Raw genomic sequence first — 12,717 nt, forward strand, 5'->3', positions numbered from 1 at the left:
GTTGAGGGTCCATATCTGGGCTCTCCACTCTGTTCCACTGGTCTATGTGTCTGTTTTTATGCCAGTACCATGCTGTTTTGGTGATCACAGCTTTGTAGTAAATCTTGAAATCAGGTAACGTGATGCCACCAGGATAGAGGGAACATTCCTGAACTTCATAAAATCTATCTATGAAAGACCCACAGCAAATATCATCCTCAATGGGAAAAAGCTTGCAGCCTTTCCATTGAGATCAAGAACACGACAAGGATGCCCACTCTCACCACTCTTGTTCAACATAGTATTAGAAGTCCTAGAAACAGCAATCAGACAACAAAGACAAATAAAAGGTATCCAAATTGGTAGTGAAGAAGTCACACTCTCTCTCTTCGCAGATGACATGATTCTTTATATGGAAAACCCCAAAGACTCCACCCCCAAACTACTAGAACTCATACAGCAATTCAGTAATGTGGCAGGATACAAAGTCAATGTACAGAAATCAGTGGCTTTCTTATACACTAACAATGAAAATACAGAAAGGGAAATTAGAGAATCAATTCCATTTACTATAGCACCAAGAACCATAAGATACCTGGGAATAAACCTAACCAAAGAAGTAAAGGATCTGTACTCGAGGAACTACAGAACACTCATGAAAGAAATTGAAGAAGACACAAAAAGATGGAAGACTGTTCCATGCTCTTGGATTGGAAGAATAAACATTGTTAAAATGTCTATACTGCCTAGAGCAATCTATACTTTTAATGCCATTCCGATCAAAATTCCACCAGTATTTTTCAAAGAGCTGGAGCAAATAATCCTAAAATTTGTATGGAATCAGAAGAGACCCTGAATTGCTAAGGAAATGTTGAAAAACAAAAACAAAACTGGTGGCATCACGTTACCTGATTTCAAGATTTACTATAATTACTTTTTGAAGCAGTTTCATAGTGTCTGCTTTAAAATCTTTATGAGATTATTCCAACATCTAATTCATCTCAGTATTTGGTATCATTTGATTGCTTTTTCTTACTCAAGTTTTTAATCTTCCTGATTCTTGGTATAACAAATGATTTTCAATTGTATCTTGAACATTCTGAACATTAGGTTAAGAGACTCTTTTTCCTATTTATGGCTATTATTTTCTTTGGCAATCACCACGAGCAGTTCTGGCCTACTTTTGTGAACTGTAGTTTCAATGACAATTTAGCTTCTTGAGACTTTGCAATGCTATTTTCTTCTAGATTTTATTTATTCATTTGAGGGAGAGAGGGAGAAAGAATCTAAAACAGATTCTGTACTGAGTTCAGAGCCCAACGCAGGGCTCGATCCCACAACAGTGAGATCATGGCCTGAGCTGAAATCAAGAGTTGGATTCTTAACCGACTGAGCCACTCAGGTGTCTCTGCAATGCTATTTTGATATGTTTTATTCTTCTGGCTTTTCTTGAGCTCTTATTGGTACTGCATGCAGAGAAGGAAGATGCCTCCTTCATCTCCCATTGTAGTTAAGTGAGTTGTGGGGAATCTGGACTCTCATGAAACAGAAAACATTTCCCCTAACCTGTTCTCCAGCTATGTAGTGCCAATGGGCTTCCCACTTGACTTCTCCTGGCATAGTCAGAGAGGGGCTTCTTTCTGCCATTGTGTGGAGGGCCAGGAGCCATGGGCCTAGGTGGAAGGTCAGGAAACTCTGGTCTAGTTCACCATCTGCACCTGGGTATAGAGCCAGCCAGATGTAACCAGCATGGGTGCCTTCAGCCATTAGGTGAAGGGCCATGACCCACCAGAACTAGGTGGTTGTCTGCCAGTGTAGAAAATAGGGAAACATTGGCCTTGGACAGTCTTATGCAGTTGCTAGGGGACTAGGAGACACTTAAACAACTGACATTACCATTACAGATGGAAGAGCTCATCTGCAGCCACCCAGTGTGGAGCAGGGAGTGTGCTGGCCTTCCCTGGGTTCTGTTGTTACTGCTCAGGGAAGATCACTTCTGGCTGCTGTGGAGCATGGAGGATGAGTAGTTTTCATCCCCTCCCCCAGCGCTTCTGGTGAAGCTACTGCAGGCAGATGGCAGCTGCTGCCACTGGGTATGGATCTCCCTGCTAAGTTTTCCCTTTCCCAGATCCTTGTATAGGAAGAGAAGGTTTTTATTTTCCTTTTCCTTTTTTGGGGGGGTCAATGTCTGTTGGCAGTGTCAGGATTGGCGACTGCTCAGGCACCCAGTCTAGGATATGTAGGGTATAGAAAGAAACCCTAGGGAACTCATCGTGGTGTCATTCTTCAAGTCTTCAGATCCTTATTCAGTCTACCTTCTTTTTTCTATCTTGTAGTCTGTTGAATTATTTCCAGGATATTTAGTTGTATTTATAAAGGTGGCTCAGGGAATGTGAGCCCATGCCATTGTCCAAAAACCAGAGTATACTGACTAATATTTGACATATTACAATCTAAATATATTTGTTTTTTAATTGGTTACATTTCTGGCTCCAGCTAAAAAGGGTTATGAAAACTTGCTTTATAGACAAAATAAGCTTTTAATTCCAAAGGGCAATTACTCCTGGAATGCAAATGGAAATCAGTGGTAAGTCATACAACAAATATCTAAAATATTTTAATTACATTATTCAGGGTTTGTTTTACTCCAGCAAAATGGAAAACCAAGATTCAACTAGTTCTCCAAGTATTATATTAAAGCTAGTACACTTTTTTAAAATTTTATTTATTTATTTGACAGAGAGAGAGAGAGATCACAAGTAGGCAGAGAGGCAGGCAGAGAGAGAGGGGGGAATCAGACTCCCTGCTGAGCAGAGAGCCCAATGTGGAGCTTGATCCCAGGACCCTGAGATCATGACCTGAGCTGAAGGCAGAGGCTTTAAACCACTGAGCCACCCAGGTGCCCCTAAAGCTAATACAGTTTTATTAAAACACTTGTAGCTTCACGACACAGTAAGGTTGGAAGCACAGAATGTAATTAAAATGGTCTATCCCAGTCGCAATGAGACCATCTGGCACCCAGATCATTGTTTCTAAATACCATTTCCTAAAGAAAGGAATCAGGGCTCTTTGGACAAATCATTGATTCCAGAGGTGGAATAAAGAAAATCTAAGATTAGTGTGGAATATCTGAATGGATAGAAAATGAGGACGTTCTGGGGCCCCTGGAATGCTCAGTCAGTTAAGCATCAACCCTTGATTTCAGCTCAGGTCATGATCTCAGGGCTGTGAGATGGAGCCCTGCATCAGGCTCCTCACTGAGCATAGATCCTACTTGGGATTCTCTGATTCTCTCTCTCCTCTTCCTCTGTTCTTTCGCCACTGCCACTCTCTTTCTCTCTCTGTAACAAAAACAAACAAACAAAAAAAAATGAAAGGTACTCAAAAAACAATAGGGTCTTGTCAAAAGAACACAAGAAACATCTTAAATGGGGTTCAAACTGTCTAAGCCTGCATAATTTGAAAATTAGAATAAATAATGATATAGAACATTCTTCAGGATAGATCATTTGTTGGGTCACAAAGCAAGACAAGAAATTTAAGAATATTGAAATCATATCCAATATCTTTTCTGACCACAATAATATGAAATTAGAAAACAATAACAGGAGGAAAGCTGAAAAATGCACAAATACATAAAAATTAAACAACACACTCCTGAACAGCGAATGTGTCAAATTAGAAATAAAAGAGAAAATTAAAAAGTATCTTAAGACAAATGAAAATGGAAACAGAACATATTAAAATATACAAGATGAAGCAAAAGCTGCTCTTTTTCTCAATTTGTTTTGTTTTATTTATTTTTGTGGTTTCAACTTTCATTCTCTTTTTTACAATTTTAATTCCAGTGTAATTAACAAACAATGTTTTATTAATTCCAGGTGTACAATATAGTGATTCAACAATTCCATACATCTCCTTGAGCTCATTACAACAGGTACATTCTTTAATCCCCATCACCTGTTTTACCCATCCCCCCACTCATCTCCTCTTTGGCAGCCATCAGTTTGTTCTCTAGAGTTTAGAGTCTGTTTCTTGGCTTGTTTCTCCTTCTTTTTTCCCTTGACTCATTTGTTTTGTTTTGTAAATTCCACATATTAATGAAATCACGTGGTATTTGTCTTTCTCTGACTGACTTATTTTGCTTAGTATAATACTCTATAGCTCCATCCACATCCTTGCTAATGGCAAGATTTCATTCTTTTTCTATGGCTGAGTAATAATCCACTGTATATATATTACCACTTCTTTATCCATTCATCAATCAATGGATACCTAGGCTGCTTCCATAATTTGGCTATTGTAAATAATGTTGCTATAAACATAGAGGTGCCTGTATCACTTTAAGTTGGTTCTTTTGCATGTAGCTGTCCAGTTTTCCCCCACACCATTTGTTGAAGAGACTGTCCTTTTCCCATTCCCATTCAATATTCTTTCCTGCATTGCCAAAGATTAATTGACCATATAATTCTGGGTTTACTTCTGGGTTTTCTATTCTATTTTATGATCTGTGTGTCTATTTTTGTGCCAGTACCATACTGTTTTGATCACTACAGCTTGGTACCACCAGCTTTGCCTTTCTTTTTCAAGATTGCTTTGGCTATTTGGGGTCTTTTGTGGTTCCATATATGTTAGAATTGATCTACTTCCGTGAAAAATGGTTTTGGTATTTTGATGGAATTGCATTAAATGTGTAGATTGCTTTGGGTAGTGCAGATCTTTTAATGATATTTCTTCTTCCAATCCATAAGCATAGAATGTCCTTCTGTTTCTTTATGTCATATTCAATTTCTCCCATCAATATTTCATAGTTTTCAGAGTACGGGTCATTTACCTCTTTGGTTAGGTTTATTCCTAGGTATCTTATTACTTTTGGTATAAATGTAAATGGAATTTTTTCCTACTTTCTCCTTCTGCTGCTCCATTAGTATATAGAAATGTAAAATGTTTCTGTATACTGATTTATTGATCAGTTCTAGCAGGTTTTGGTGGTCTTTCAGGTTGTCTATATATAGTGTCATGTCATCTGCAAATAGTGAAAGTTTTACTTCTTCCTTGCTGATTTGGATGCCTTTTATTTCTTTTGTTGTCTGACTGCTGAAGCTAGAACTTCCAGCACTATGTTAAATAACAGTGGTGAAAGTGGACATCACTAACCATAGAGGAAAATCTCTCTATTTTTCCCCATTGAGAATGATGTTAGCTGTGAGTTTTTCATATATGGCCTTTATTACTTTGAGGTATATTCCCTCTAAACCTACTTTGTTGAGGGATTTTATTATGAATGGATGTTGTGCTTTGTCAAATGTTTTTTCTGCATCTATTGAAATGATCATATGATTTTTATCCTTTTTTATTAATGTAATGTATTGATTGATTTACAAATATTGAACCACACTTGCAACCCAGGAATAAATCACACCGGATTGTGGTGAATGATTCTTTTAATGTATTATTGGATTTGGTTTGCTAGTATTTTAATGAGGATTTTTGCATTTATGTTTATCAGGGATACTGGCCTATACTTTTCAATTTTTCTTTTGTAGTGGTGTCTTTATTTGGTTTTGTTATTAGGATAATGCTTGCCTCATAGAATAAATTTGGAAGTTTTCATTACTTTTCTGGTTTTTTTGGAATTTTTTGAGAAGTGTAGGTATTAACTTTTTTTTAAATGTTTGGTAGAATTTGCCTATGAAGCCACCTGGCCATGGACTTTTGTTTATTGGGAGTTTTGTTGTTGTTTTGTTTTTGTTTCTTTGTTACTGATTCAATCTCTTTGCTGGATATCTGTCTGTTCAAATTTTCTGTTTCTTCCTGTTTCAATTTTGGTAGTTTATATGTTTCTAGGAATTTATCAATTTCTTCCACATTGTCCAATTTCTTGGCATATAATTTTTCATAATATTCTCTTATGATTGTTTGTATTTCTGTGGCATTGTCTATGATTTTTCCTCTCTCATTTGTGACCTTATTTATTTGAATCATTCTTTTTTTTCTTGATAAGTCTAAGTAGAGCTGTATCAATTTTATGATTAAAAAAAAAACCAGCTCGTGGTTTCATTGATCTGTCCTATTGCTTTTTAGTTTCTTTATAATTTATTTTTGCTCCAATCTTTATTATTTCCTTCCTTCTGCTGATTTTAGGCTTTGTTTGTTCTTCTTTTCCTAGCTCCTTTAGGTGGAAGGTTAGGTTGTTTATTTGAGGTTGTTTTTTTTTTCTTTTTTTTTTGTGGTTTGTTTTTATTTTTTTGTGGTTTGTTTTTGTTTGTTTATTTGTTTGTTTTGCTTCTTGATGTAGGTCTGTATTGCTATGAATTTCTCTCTTAGAACTACTTTTGCTGCATCCCAAAGGTTTTGGACTATTGTATTTTCCTTTTAATTTTTTCCACATATTTTTTATTTCTTCTTTGATTTCCTTGTTGACACATTCATTGATTACTAGCATCTTACATAGCCTCCATGTATTTGTGGTCTTTCCAGATTTTTTCTTGTGGTTGACTTACAGTTCGTAGTGTGGTCAGAAAAGATGTAAGACTTTGATGTTCTTGAATTTGCTGAGGGTGGTTTTGTGGGCTGATATGTGATCTGTTCTGGAGAATGTCCCACATGCACTTGAAAAGAATGTATTCTGCTGCTTTAGGATGGAATGTTCTGAATATATCTGTTAAATCCATCTAGTCCCGTGTGTCATTCAAACCCATTGTTTCCTTGTTGATTTTCTGTTTAGATGATCTGTCCATTCATTCTTGTAAGTGGGTGTTAAAGTCCCCTATTATTATTGTAGTGTTATCAATTTGCTCCTTTATGCTTGTTAACTGTCTTATGTATTTCAGTGCTCTGATGTTGGGTGCATAACTATTTAAAATAATTACATATTCCTGTTTGGCCCTTTTATTATTATATATTGTCTTTCTTTTTCTCTTATTACAGTCTTTGTTTTAATGCCTATTTTTTTCCGATATAAGTATTGCTACTCTAGCTTTCCTTTGACATCCATTTGCGTTATAGATGTTTCTCCATCCCTTCACGTTCCAACTGCAAGTGTCTTTAGATCTCAACCGAATCTCTTCTAGGCAACATATAGATGGGTCTTGTTTTTTTATTTTTTAATCCATTGTTACCCTATGCCTTTTGATTGGAGCATTTAGTCTATTTACATTCAAAGAAATTATTGATAGATATGTATTTATTGTCATTTTATTAGTTGTTTTATAGTGGTTTCTAAAGATTTTCTCTGATCCTTGCCTATGTTTCTCTCTTTCTTGTTTTGATGATTTTCATAGTGATATATTTGGATTTTTTCCTCTTTATTCTTTGCCTGTTTATTAGTTTTTGATTTGTGGCTACCATTATGGTTATATATAACCTCTTCTGCATAGAGCAGTCAATTAAGTTGATGGTCATTGAAGCCTGAATGCATTCATTTCTCCTCTCCTCCACTTGTTTTAGGTATATGTTATTATATTTCATATCCTTTTATTTTTTGAGTTGCTTCACTGAGTTTTTACATAAATATTCATTCTTAACTCCTTTTGTGTTTTCTACCTTTATACCTTCACTTTTGGTCTCTTCTTTCCACTCAAGGAGTCCCGTTTAGGGGCACCTAGCTGGTTCACTCAGTAAAGCATGCAACTCTTGATCTCAGAGTCATGAGATTGAACCTTACATTGGGTGTAGAGATTACTTTAAAAAATAAAATCTTTTAGAAGAGAGAGTCCCCTTTAATATTTCTTGCAGAGCTGGTTTAGTGGTCACTAACTCTTAGTTTTTGTCTGAGAAACTATCTCTCCTGCTATTCTGAATGATAGCCTTGCTGAACAGAGTATCTTTAGCTACAGACTTTTCCTATTCAGCACTTTGAATACTTTATGCCACCCCTTCTGTCTTGCCAAGTTTCCTTTGAAAATCTCCTGCTGGTCTTATGGATTTTCCCTTGCTAATTTGCTAAATTCTTTTGTCTTGTTGAGTTTAGTATTTTTTTTCTTTGTCACTGTATTTTTCAAATTCAATTACAATATTTCTTGGTGTTGACCTGATTTTGTTGATTTTCATGGCAGTTCCTTCTTCCTCCAGGATCTGGACATTTGTTTCCTTTCCCAGATTAGGGACATTTTCAGCTATTATTTCTTCAAATAATGTTCTGCCTCCCTTCTTTCTCTTCTTCTTCTTGAACTTCTATAATGCAAATGTTACTATGTTTGATGGAGTCACTGATTTCCCTGAGTTTGTTCTCATTTATCATAATTCTTTCTCTCTTTTGTTCAGGTTAATTACTTTCTATTCCTTTGTCTTCTAAGTCACTGCTTCTTCCAGCCTGTTGTTCATTCCATCAAATGTGTTTTGCATTTTGTCTGTTGAGCCCTTCATCCCTGCTATGTTATTCCCTTCTTCTATTGTGTTAACTATCTTACTCATGTCTTCCACTCTTTTCTCAAGGACATTGAGTATCCTTATGATCATTGCTTTAAATTGCTTTAAATTCTCATCAGACATACTAATTATATCTGCTTCACTTAAATCTCTGTCTGTTGTTTCATTTGGAATACATTTCTCTGTCTCTTCAGGTTTTCTGCTTCTCTGTGTCTGTTTCTGTGTGCTGAAAAAGTCAGCTATGTCTTCTGCTCTTTAAAGTAATGACTTTATGGAGAGGAGGTTCTGGAGTGCCCAGCAGTGCAGTGTCCCCTATTCGACAGAACCTGATACCTCAGAAGAGTGTGTTGTTTTTGTCTTGTTGTTGTATATGAGTCACTTTTCCTTTCAGTGCAGTCATGTGACTCTCTGCATATTGTCAGCTGGGCTTATTTTCTGTAGTGTAGTGGGATGCAGGCAGGCCAGCTCTGAGAGGGCATGCCTGCCAGGGAACTTGGGAGCAGGGCAGTGGTGTTAATTAAATTTTCATGGGACATTAGTCCTATGCCAGATACCCTGAAGAATTGTAGTGGCTGGGAGATGTGTGCTGGGGCAAGTGGGGGTGTGAGCTACTACCATGGCTGATTGCAGCTGAGACCAGCACATGCTAGTGGCTGGGGCCACATGAGTTGCTGCAATGTGGTGCCTGGATATTAAGCACAGTGGCAGCCATACACCCTGTTGATGCAAAATGAACAAACCTTTTAGAATATTTTTTTTTTAAAGAGAGCTTTATTTGAGCCCAAGTGAGGACAGCTGCCCAGGATGAATAATCTTCACAAAGAAGATATGGAATGTTTAATATGGAGTTATATGTTTTCTGTTACATCAAGTGTTACAAATAATTCCAGAAAATTACAAATTTTATCTTATGCTTTTGGTGTATGCAAAGTTGTAGGCTTCAGAGCTATGGGAATGGGATGTAGGGAGGTTTTTACTCCTATCTGCAGTTTGAAATGTTTCTTTTAGGTTCTTTGCTAATGAAAGAGATGCACAGTGTGTCTGGGAGTAGAAATAGAGCCCATGCTTTGAAGTTTGGTGAAGTCATTCTGACCTTGGTAAAAGTAGAGTTTCTTGGGGAGCCCAGGAGCAGTTCCCACAAACATTAAAAGTTAAAAAAATTTTTTTAAAAAGGAAGTTAAAAATTTCCATTATTATTTCCCACCTTAGGTCAATAATCTTTCCTCTGAAAGCACTGGTGATCAACCTTATTTTATGTACCTGGTGCCAAGGTGACTAGGCTGTTTGCCCTGGGTCCATCAAGTCCCTTTTGTTAGGTGTGAATATACATACATTTACATTTTTTCCACTTTTTAAAATTTCTTTTCAGTGTAACAGTATTCATTGTTTTTGCACCACACCCAGTGCTCCATGCAATATGTGCCCTCCCTATTACCCACCACCTGGTTCCCCAACTTCCCACCCTCCGCCCCTTCAAAACCCTCGGGTTGTTTTTCAGAGTCCATAGTCACTCATGGATCATCTCCCTTTCCAATTTCCCTCAATTCCCTTCTCCTCTCCATCTCCCCATGTCTTCCATGTTATTTGTTATGCTCCACAAATAAGTGAAACCATATGATTCTTGACTCTCTCTGCTTGATTTACTTCACTCAGCATAATCTCTTCCAGTCCTGTCCATGTTGCTACAAAAGTTCGGTATTCATCCTTTCTGATGGAGGCATAATACTCCATCGTGTATATGGACCACATCTTCCTTATCCATTTGTCCGTTGAAGGGCATCTTGGTTCTTTCCACAGTTTGGCGACCGTGGCCATTGCTGCTATAAACATTGGGGTACAGACGGCTCTTCTTTTCACTACATCTGTATCTTTGAGGTAAATACCCAGTAGTGCAATTGCAGGATCATAGGGAAGCTCTATTTTTAATTTCCTGAGGAATCTCCACACTGTTCTCCAAAGTGGCTGCACCAACTTGCATTCCCACCAACAGTGTAAGAGGGTTCCCCTTTCTCCACATCCTCTCCAACACATGTGGTTTCCTGTCTTGCTAATTTTGGCCATTCTAACTGGTGTAAGGTGATATCTCGATGTGATTTTAATTTGAATCTCCCTGATGGCTAATGATGATGAGCATTTTACATTTGAGAGAAACATTTATAAAAAGATATATTGAAGAGGCTGTCTTTTTTCCATTGGACATTCTTTCCTGCTTTGTCGAAGATGAGTTGACCATAGAGTTGAGGGTCTATTTCTGGGCTCTCTATTCTGTTCCACTGATCTATGTGTCTGTTTTTGTGCCAGTACCATGCTGTCTCTTCAATAAATGGTGCTGGGAAAATTGGACAGCCACATGCAGAAAAATGAAATTGGACCACTTCCTTACACCACACACGAAAATAGACTCCAAATGGATGAAGGACCTCAATGTGAGAAAGGAATCCATCCAAATCCTTGAGGAGAATGCAGGCAGCAACCTCTTCGACCTCAGCCGTAGCAACATCTTCCTAGGAACAATGGCAAAGGCAAGGGAAGCAAGGGCAAAAATGAACTATTGGGATTTCATCAAGATCAAAATCTTTTGCACAGCAAAGGAAACAGTTAACAAAACCAAAAGACAACTGACAGAATGGGAGAAGATATTTGCAAACGACATATCAGATAAAGGGCTAGTATCCAAAATCTATAAGGAACTTAGCAAACTCAACACCCAAAGAACAAACAATCCAATCAAGAAATGGGCAGAGGACATGAACAGACATTTCTGCAAAGAAGACATCCAGATGGCCAACAGACACATGAAAAAGTGCTCCACGTCACTCGGCATCAGGGAAATACAAATCAAAACCACAATGAGATATCACCTCACACCAGTCAGAATGGCTAAAATTAACAAGTCAGGAAATGACAGATGCTGGAGAGGATGCGGAGAAAGGGGAACCCTCCTCCACTGTTGGTGGGAATGCAAGCTGGTGCAACCACTCTGGAAAACAGCATGGAGGTTCCTCAAAATTTTGAAAATAGAACTACCCTATGACCCAGCAATTGCACTACTGGGTATTTACCCTAAAGATACAAACATAGGGATCCGAAGGGGCACGTGGACCCGAATGTTTGTAGCAGCAATGTCTACAATAGCCAGACTATGGAAAGAACCTAGATGTCCATCAACAGATGAATGGATAAAGAAGAAGTGGTATATACACAATGGAATACTATGCAGCCATCAAAAGAAATGAAATCTTGCCATTTGCGACGACGTGGATGGAACTAGAGCGTATCATGCTTAGTGAAATAAGTCAATGGGAGAAAGACAACTATCATATGATCTCCCTGATATGAGGACATGGAGAAGCAACATGGGGGGGTAGGGGGATAGGAGAAGAATCAATGAACTTTTTCTTACTTTTTATTTCATTAACCTTGTGGGGCACCATTTCAATTCTCCCCTGAGTTATGGTCATTCCTATTCTTCATGAGTTTAAATGATAACCACTCTGGCTACTTTCTAATCTCTTTAGGTGAGGTAGATTTTGCATATAGAGCAGTTTCTTCAAATTTCTGTTGTAACATGCTTATGTGCAGGGTGAGGCAGAAGCTTTTAATTTATATGTCACAGCAGTAAAGGAAAAAGAAGCAACACGGAATAAGACACGTTAAGATTTTCCTGTTATAATTTCCGATTCATCCCACTTCTATGGAACATTGAAGGAGGCCCATCATTTGTAACTGCTTCAAACTGATCTAGGGTGCAGTAGGGGCTTTGGGATGGAAGGATTTGGCATGGTGCAAGACACAACCTTTTGTCCCTTGTGCTAATTGAGGGGAACGAACTATCAGAGAGTTCCTTATCTGAAAGCTTGGATAGTTTGTGACATTCTTTGGTACTACATGACATCATTAATTTTATCCCCAAGTATATTTTAAGGAAAAGTGACAGTAGAGTTAAACTCACTATCCCCTCTAAAACTGATCTGATATCCATGGGTCTCCAAGACAATAGATCAGTAAATTAGTTCTGGTCCACCCTGGGAAGGAGGTGTGGTGGTGAAGGACTTCTTGTAGCCAAGTGGCTTGTGGCCTGATTTTATCAGTGTGGATTGCTATTTCCCTCCCAGAAGGAGTTAATAGAGGCGCAGCAAGGGATGTCAGCCATCACATAGACTCCGCCTTAGTTAGCAAGCGATCAGGTAATCCATAAGAGGCATTTTGATGGAAACAAAAGGAAAACAGAGGTTAATGGTTGGAGCAAATTATAAACCCAGTGCCTAATTTCTTCATGCTGCCAGTGAGAAGATTTTAGATGTGAGGCTTGAAGCAGCCTCAGATGGAGGGGGAGCAGGTAGTGGCAATCTGATGGACTTTTTGGGT

The sequence above is a fragment of the Meles meles genome, chromosome X (genome assembly GCF_922984935.1).
Source record: "Meles meles chromosome X, mMelMel3.1 paternal haplotype, whole genome shotgun sequence".
Lineage (NCBI taxonomy): Eukaryota > Metazoa > Chordata > Mammalia > Carnivora > Mustelidae > Meles > Meles meles.